This window comes from Pan troglodytes, chromosome 7 (genome assembly GCF_028858775.2).
Source record: "Pan troglodytes isolate AG18354 chromosome 7, NHGRI_mPanTro3-v2.0_pri, whole genome shotgun sequence".
Taxonomy (NCBI): domain Eukaryota; kingdom Metazoa; phylum Chordata; class Mammalia; order Primates; family Hominidae; genus Pan; species Pan troglodytes.
In genome coordinates, this window is record NC_072405.2 from 47,091,751 (window position 1) to 47,100,658 (window position 8,908).

The following is an 8,908-nucleotide window of genomic DNA, read 5'->3' on the forward strand; positions in this document are numbered from 1 at the left end:
CTTTAGGCAGCATGGACAGGCCATGAATTATGTGAGCTCATTAAAAATATCTTTCTTTAGTCATTTCATATTCCTTTATAGAATGTAGCTCTGTTTTGACCTTGGACCAGAATGGAACAAAGATTTTAACTTAACAACCCCTTCATCTGCTAATGAGAGGACACCTCTTGCACTTCAGCTTCCTCTCTCACTTGAATGTTTTTTTGGTTCAGTTTTAATTTTTTGTATTATATTCATTTATGTGCTCAATTTAGGTATTGAAAGTTCTAACTGTTGCCTGCAGAAAGGGTACAAGCCTCACAACTTTTGCCATGAATATGCATAGAGATTGACCTTTGGGAACCATTGTTCTACACTTCAGCATGGGGCCAATCTGAAATCAGGGTACATTTTCAAGCCATCAGGTACAACTTACAGCTCCATACACCAAGACCTGTCCTTGGCACCATTCCCCCTGGCCTGTGGCAATCACAGTAGGTGGAACTGGCTCCAGTTCTGGATCCGGCCTTAAAGCTCTGAGCAAGAAGCTTTGTCTGCCACTTCCGGTTTCCAGTAATCCTCATATGAGTAACCTTCAGGAATAAAGCACATTCAGAATGCCTAAAAAATAAAATGTAACTACAGAACATTTCAGAATGTGTGGCTTTATGTTTTACTTCACAGAGTATTGAGGTGACATTTGGAAATCACAATTAAAGTACAATTTAGTGCTATTAATATGGATTTAAAAGATAGAAAACCACTAGTTTGGTTCTTGACATGAATTTTTTTTCCTTTCTTTCTTTTTTTTTTAGAGATAGGGTCTTGCTCTGTCACCCAGGCTGGAATGCAATGGTTTGGTCCTTACTCACAGCAGCCTTGAACTCCTGGGCTCAAGTGTTCCTCCCACCTCAACCTTGCCACATATTTTAAACTGACACTACTCACCCTCTCCAAATTCTTTATTAAATCAGAATGGGGGAAGACAGGGTCAGAAATCTGCCTCCTACTCTAAAAGTACAGGCATTTTCATGTGCATTACAAGCATATTAAAATATATATGCATTTTGAATTTAGCTGTGTTTAAATGGATTCACCACATTAATGAAACCACTGTCACAGGGTTAACTGGAATTATAAGCCAGGCTTTAGGCAGAATTATAGCTAGGCATTGTCTGGGATATAAAAACTGATGCACTTTGACCCATTTCTCTGCAGCTGCTAAGTAACCAGAAGTCATGTAGCTCACTGACAACATGTTCCCCCGTTGTTCCCATAGATAGAATCTCTAATGACTGGACCTTTTTACCCAAGAATTGCTTTGCTTGAGGTGTTTTTCAGATCCTGAATTCCAGCAGAATGGCTGACTCCAGCTGGTCTGAAGACCCCCATCAAGGAACTGACTCAGCACAGGAATGCAGTTTCTTTATCTCCCTGTCCCATGATGTCATCCCTCACTTCTCAATCAGTGATGATCATACTTTTTAGTCCTTTGCCAAACAAGATCCCTTAAACACTCCATCCCCAAACCTCTTGCGGGGGCAGATTTGAGGTTTTTTCCCATGTCCTCATTTGGCTGCCTTACAATTGTTAAACTCTTTCTCTGCTGCAACTCCTGCTGTTCCAGTGTATTGGTATGTTACCACACAATGGGCAATTGAACCTGGTGGTCCTGTAACATTAACATCTGACTTAATTATTTTACAGCAGTGTATCTGGGAATGAAGTTGTGGTTTTCAGTCTCCCAGCTAGCCTGCCTACCACAGTAGATTTGGATAGAGGAAGCAAAATAACATAAGTAATTTCTAACAAGATCCTACTTCTCTTGCAGTGGCAAATTTTCAGTAAGGGTAACTGTACCTTTTTGACTTTGAAAATAATTACCTAATAAAAATTAAAAACCTACTTTGGGAGGCCGAGTCAGGATTACTTGAGGACAGAAGTTCAAGACCACCCTGGAAAACACAGAAAGGCCCTGTCTCTATAAAAAATTTAAAAATAAAAAAATTAGCTGAGTGCAATGACATGTGCCTGTAGTCTAAGCTACTCAGGAGGCTGAGTGGGAAGGATTGCTTGAGTCCAGGAGTGTGAGTCCAGGACTGTGACCTTGACATGGTTTGGCTATGTCCACATTCAAATCTCATCTTGAATTGTAGCTACCATAATCCCCATGTATTGTGGGAGGAACCCAGTGGGAGGTAATTGAATCAGGAGGTAGGTTTTTCCCATGCTGTTCTCATGATAATGAATATGTCTCCCGAGATCTAATGGTTTTATAAAAGGCAGTTTCCCTGCACACGCACATGCTCTCTTGCCTGCCACCATGTAAGACGTACCTTTGCTCCTCCTTTGCCTTCTGCTATGATTGTGAGGCCTCTCCAGCCAGGTGTAGCTGTGAGTCCATTAAATCTCTTTTTCTTTACAAATTACTCAGTTTTGGGTATTTCTTCATAACAGTATGAGTCAAACTAATACAGACCTATAATCATGCCACTGCACTCTAGCCTGGGCAGTGGAACAAGATCTTGTCTCTAAAAAAAAGGAAAGAGAAAAAGAGAAAGAAAGAAAAACATTAAGAACCCTGAAAGACTTTAGCTTAAAGTTCTGCAAAGTAGAAAAACACAATTTGGTCCCAGTGAACTCTTTCATCTCACTATTGCCAGACTCTGGGTTCTGCATTCTCAGCTAATTCAGAGAAGTAGATTTCTGCAAAGACAATTCTATACAGAAGTATAAATCCTTCTGCAGTTCCAGCCCAGGGATTCATGAGAAGTTTACCCCCATCATCCTTTCCTCTTTCTCCCAGTTCTAGTAAGAAGACAGCTTGGAGGCCAGCCATGGTGGCTTACGCCTGTAATCCCAGCAGTTTGGGAGGCTGAGGCGGGTGGATCACCTGAGGTCAGGAGTTCAAGACCAGCCTGGCCAACATGGTGAAACCCTGTCTCTACTAAAAATACAAAAAATACAAAATATAAAATACTAAAAATACAAAAAATACAAAAATTAGCCAGGCATGGTGGCAGGCACCTGTAATTCCAGCTACTCAGGAAGCTGAGGCAGGAGAATCGCTTGAACCCGGGAGGCGGAGGTTGCAGTGAGCTGAGATTGCACCATTGCACTCCAGCCTGGGGGACAAAAGTGAGACTTTGTCTCAAAAAAAAAAAAAAAAAAAAAAAAAAAGACAGTTGGGCACCATGAGGAATTTGCTTATGTGCATCATTCTGCTGTCATCAGCTGAATGCCACCTCATTTTGGGCACAAGATAGATAGTGATATTGTCTTTCAGTCACTGCAAACCATGTCATCAATGATGTCAAGAGGAAAACAATTTTCCCTAATTCTCTTTCTAGGTTCCTTCTATCCAGTGTACTAAAACTTCCATAGCTATAGACAGGGCAGCTGGATAATTTCAGGCTCACAAATGGATAGAGCAGCACTGTATCCCATCACATAAGGGTTGGTCATTTCTCATTTACAGTGCATTGCAAAGAGCCTAGGTAGGGAGGCTGAGTGTGTCTTAACTCCCATTTGGATAATTGGCACTCAGAGTCTATGCAAAGAGAAGAAAGATCAGTTAATAAACTCTCATCACTGCCCAACATCCTGCACATCCGAAGTGACCTATGAAGCTTCTTTTACTTTCTGGGGCCCCAAAAACATGCCACCAACTGATTCAGGATCAGAACCAATGAGTCCAGGATAAACAGGTCATTGGGGATCCTTGCCTTCCCTGGGGGTTGGGTTGGTCTGCTTGGCTGATCTGAGTCTGGAGTCTGGTGTGCCTGGGATGAGCACCTCCAGAGACTGAGTGTCACCCAGAACATTTGCCCCGCCTCCAGCCATCCCAGGGTTGACTTCACTGTTCCAGGCCCTTGAATTTGGTCATTTGGACTGTTGCTCCTCCCTGATAGGAATCTACCTTTTGTCCTCTTTCACAGTAGACAGCCTTGACCTCCTTCCAGTGACAGGTCATACAGGTGACCTGCCACCAGTCTCTATATGACTCACATTTACAAGATACTTGTATTAGAATAGGCTAGGTTGTGCTGTGATAAGAAATTAATCCCCAGATCCCAAAGCCGAAAACAAAAAAAGTTTATTTCTTGCATATGCTATATGTCCATTGCAAGTCCAAGTTGGGCATGTATGTGTTGAGGGAATTCTGCTCCATCAGTAACTCAGGGATCCAGGCTGATGGAGGCTCTACCATCAGTACCGGCAACAGCTAGGACATCTACAACACAGGACTCCTTCGGTCTCCTCGGCAGCCTGGACCTCTCTCCTGCGCTTCAGTGCTTCAGTAGGAGTGATCGGTGTCACTTTTGCTCACATCCCATTGGTATGGAGTCACCAAGCCCCATCTAACCCAAAAGCGCTGGGAAAGCTTGTCTTCTGTATGCCTAGAGAGAGTGGGAAACCAGATTTTGGTGGACATTAGTAATATCTACCGCAAGGTGTATACTTTTGCATATAATGAATAAATACCAGGCACCACAAGGAAGATGTCACTCTGAGCAGCACAGATGTTTCATGAATCCTCACAAGTTTGCCTCTGTAGCCTCAAGCAGGCACATGCAGTGTTCAGAGGATTTTTCCTCCCACTGAAGAAGTCAAAGACCAAAAATGTTTTCAGGAGTGCTGTTTCAGATAGCCAAGCTCCAGGGCAGCAACTTGGATGCCCTGAACAGTGGGGTCCATGCCACACTGAAACAGCCCCTGATGAGTTAATGCCAGAGCAGTCTGTGGTGCTGTCCGCTTCCAGGCGTGCATACTTGGTTGGCACTTAGATTTCATGTTGAGCATGGCAGGCCGGGCCCGCTCTGAGAAGCCAGAGTATAACTTACTGGAACAGAAACCACATCAAAAAGCTTCTCACATGAGGAACCCAAACCCCACATCAGAATGCTTTGGATAGTGTAGAACTCCCAAAATGTAATGTGTATTCTTCCCTGGGAATTAAGAACATGTGGGCCCAGTGCTAATTATAGCCCACCCTTAATGTGTTTTTAATTAGAGATTGAGACACTTGGGTTTTAGGGGCCAGAACTGACCTGGCTATTAGATGGAGGCCCCACTGACTGTGTCTAACTTCTACAGAACTTAAACAAGCTGCACACTGTAAGTGCTCAAAACGTTGTTCTTTAGGATGATGATATCTTGTGTGATTTATGGTGATAGGGATAAAACTCAGCTGAATTTACTCTGCTGGTTCTTTAAAAGATAAAGACATATACCCAGGTGCCGCCTTAATTTCTTGGCAGCCAGTAGAAAAAGCTGGTTGCTTTCAGGATCTGAGAACCACTAGCAAACTAGTTATTAACAACAACAATAATAATTTTTTTTACCATTCATTGTATGTCTACTCAGTTCTAAGGCACCGTTTGAAGAATTTAGCACAAATTATTTCATTTAATCCTCACAACGGCCTAAAAGGAAGGGACTATTATTATCTTGTCTATACAAGTGAGGAAACTAAGGCCTAGAAAGTTTAAGGAACTTGTCCAAAATCCAGAAACTTTAGAAATACTGGAGCTGAGTTCTAATGTGGGTATGTCTGATTGCAAAGTCCACGCAGGTTTCAGAATAATTTCCTTTTAACAACCCAACTAATAGGAAAATTTTAAAATATTAAAGTGAAAAATTAACAAGATAAGTGTCATTTGTCATCTACTTTTCAGAGATATTCACTCTCACAGTTTGGTGTGAGGATAGCTTGGGCTTTTCCAAGCTATTCCAATGTTGCTCACAGGTGACTGGACTTCCTTGTCCTTCCTCTGTGTCTATCTTCAAGGCACGTCAACATCCCCTGGGGTCATTCCCCTAAAGAATCCAATCCAACACAGAAATAATTGCCAGATACAGTCATGCAGCTTTTACTGACACGTTTGTAGCAATCTAGAGGAGACTACACGCAACCATCTAGCCAAATCATCCCCCACCCCAGCCCTCTGGACAACTCATTGTCTGTCCTTTTGTCTCCTTCAGACATCTCTTGCTTTCTCATGAAAAACAATTTTTTCACTCTCTTCCCTTTTCTAATTTGCATCCTCACCTATCACCTTGCTCTGGAAAACAGCAGGTTCTTCTCAGGATACTCTCTCCTCAAAGGCAGGGGTCAGGATCATAAGCAATGAATAAATTTACTCTCATCTCTCACATACATTTCCTTACAAAGATAAGTTTATACTGTTAAGTAACCAACTTTCCTTTCCTCAAGAGTATATTCTGTTATAGAGGAGAAATCTTCAAGTTCTGTTTGTGATTATTTTTCTAGGTTGATGAGGAAGGAAGAGCAGGTTGTCAGCCTGTGCACTGGGAGATTTCTGGTAGAACAGTTTCAGTCATATGCTTTTGAGTCATGAAAGTCATTCTGTCTATATTTAGGTTAGTATTTAATATATTTTGGTTTAAAGTATACTGTGTGAAAGAGAAAACTTTGTACAGGTCACCAAGACCTGACCATATAAATGTTATTTCTACTATTAGTCAAACTCTGTTTTATTGAGTAAGAGAAAGCAATGGCACCAATAATAGACTCTATTTTTCCTCCATTGTCCTGCATCTATTCTTCTGACTACAGAGTCAACAAGCCACTAAGACAGAAGTCTGAGCCTCATTTCCGATGGAACATTCTTTGCGAGCTGCATGGGTGGAGCCAGGCAGACCAGCTTCTGGCAGCCAGGAATTCCTCATGTAAGAGTGCTGAGGCCCAGTCAGGGGAGTGGGGCTTTGGGACACATTTGTTTGTCTAAATTATTGGTCTTTAGACACTTGTGATCACGTATTATATGGTAGATTAAAGATGGCCACAAATTATTTGGCAGACTACTCATTAACAGATGGGGTCTATCCCTCTAGCCCTTGAATCATGAACGGACTCTTGAACTGCTTTGACCAATAGACTATGATACAGGTGATGTTATGGCATTTTCTTGCTCCAAGCCTTAAAGACTGGCAGCTTCTACTTCCTATCTCTTAGAACATTTCCTCTTGGAACGCAGCTACCATGCTGTGAGGAAGCCCAAACAGCCCACTGGAGAAACCATATAGAAAAAACTGAGACTCCCATCAGCCAACAGCCTTGGCTGAGCTCCCAACTGATAGTCAGCACCTACTTGCCAGCCATGTGAGTATACCATCTTGGAGGCAGCTGCTCCATTTGATGCTACTTGGGGCAAAGATGAACAGCCCAGTTGAGTGCTTTACAAATTCCTGGTCCACAAGATTATGAATGAGCCACCAGCTTTTCAGTTTTGCATTCCTAAAAGAAGAATGGTTGATTATAGACAAACAATGGATATGAATAAGCATTGTCAAATTTATCTCCAGAAAGTTTGCACCAGTTTATAATTTCTCCAACAATGTTAATTACCCAGCACCCTCAGCAATAGTTCGTATTGTAACTTAAAAAATAATTTTTGGGCCAGGGGCAGTGACTCACGCCTGTAATCCCAGCACTTTGGGAGGCCAAGGTAGGCAGATCACCTGAGGTCAGGAATTCAAGACCAGCCTGGCCTACATGGTGAAACCCCATCTCTACCAAAAATACAAAAATTAACTGGGCTGGTGGTGGCGGGCACCTGTAATTCCAGCTACTCGGGAGGCTGAAGCTGGAGAATCACTTGAACCCAGGAGGTGGAGGTTGCAGTGAGCCGAGATCATGCCATTGAACTCCAGCCTGGGTGAAAAGAGTGAAACTCTGTTGCAAAAATAATAATAATAATAATAATAATAATTTTTGTCAACTTAATATAAAGAATGTGCTAAACATATACACATGTATTTCATGTATTATACACCCTTTGTGCCTATTTTTCATATTTACTTTTATAAGCTGCCTCTTTTTTGTGGGAAGGAATAAAGCATACTGCAAATAAACAGCTTTAAAGAAGTATTTCCTAATTCTTGGAGAGATAGAAATGGCAGTTTTATTAGTCAAAAACTCCTTTCATTTGCAAGTATCACAAACACGACTCCAATTGGCTTAAGCCAAAAAGGAATTTCTTGGCTCACTGAAGAGTTTCAGGCACAGCTGGACTCAATGGTCCAAATAATAACATCAGGACTCTCTCTGTCTCCATGTCTCAGCTTTGTGGCCTCTGCTCGCCTTCATTTCCAGACAGACTCTTACTTCATGGCAGCAACGACCTAGAGAAACAGAAGAACGTTAACAAAAGGCCCAAGAAAACTGATTGGCCAACTTAGGTCATGTGCCCCTACCTGAGCCAATTGCGGTGGCCGGGATCATGGAAGATTGACTGACGAGGTCTTCGTTCCATATCTTTAGTAGAGGACAAGGTGGGTTTCGCCACAGCCAAACTAAGCGAGTAGTATTATAGAATTAGGGGCTGGGAGATTCCGTAAGGAAGGAAAGCTGGACAGACGAAAAAAACAAAAGCATATTTCCACTTGAACAGATCTGATAGATTTTGACCAACCCACAGCTCTTTCTGGGTTCTGTAATGAAAGGCAATCGGATGCAATGGAAATCCTGTCTAGGAGCCAGGAAACCTAGAATTAGTCCTACCTTGGTCACTACTACCTGTAGTAGCTCTCTAAGCTCAAATATCTCATTCTGATGAGATAGGGAAAGATAAATGCCCACCTTACCTAAAATGATTCTGGTAAAACTTCAAATGAAATTATGAATGCAAAAATGTCAAGAATAAAGGATCATGCAAATATATGTTGCATGCAAATAAAAATTAACCTTGGAAATCTGTGTTTCCCATTGTGGTTTCACATACCTTCCCTTTGAGAAGCCAAGAGAAAAATCAGTGCACTGTGGCTCTGAGGCCCATACCTCGCTTAACCTTGGCAGTTCACTTTAACTGTGCTCGAAGTCATGTTGAAATGTCCTCAGGAAGCAGGAAAGGGTAGCAGCTAAAAGTTGAAAACAGTACTGACGTCACACTATGCTAGTTTCTTT

General features: G+C 42.0%; 1 long non-coding RNA gene across 2 annotated transcripts; it reads right to left on the minus strand.

Moving 5' to 3' along the window:
• Positions 1-4,050: 4,050 nt before the first annotated feature.
• Positions 4,051-8,137, minus strand: LOC134810740 (uncharacterized). 2 transcript variants are annotated; one of them, XR_010159370.1, is made up of 3 exons: positions 7,993-8,137; positions 7,095-7,240; positions 4,051-4,379 (listed from the first exon to the last, which is right to left on the minus strand). It is a non-coding gene; the product is annotated as an uncharacterized LOC134810740 (long non-coding RNA). The 2 variants fall into 2 exon arrangements; XR_010159369.1 differs by lacking the exon at positions 7,993-8,137 and adding an exon at positions 7,560-7,667.
• Positions 8,138-8,908: the final 771 nt, after the last annotated feature.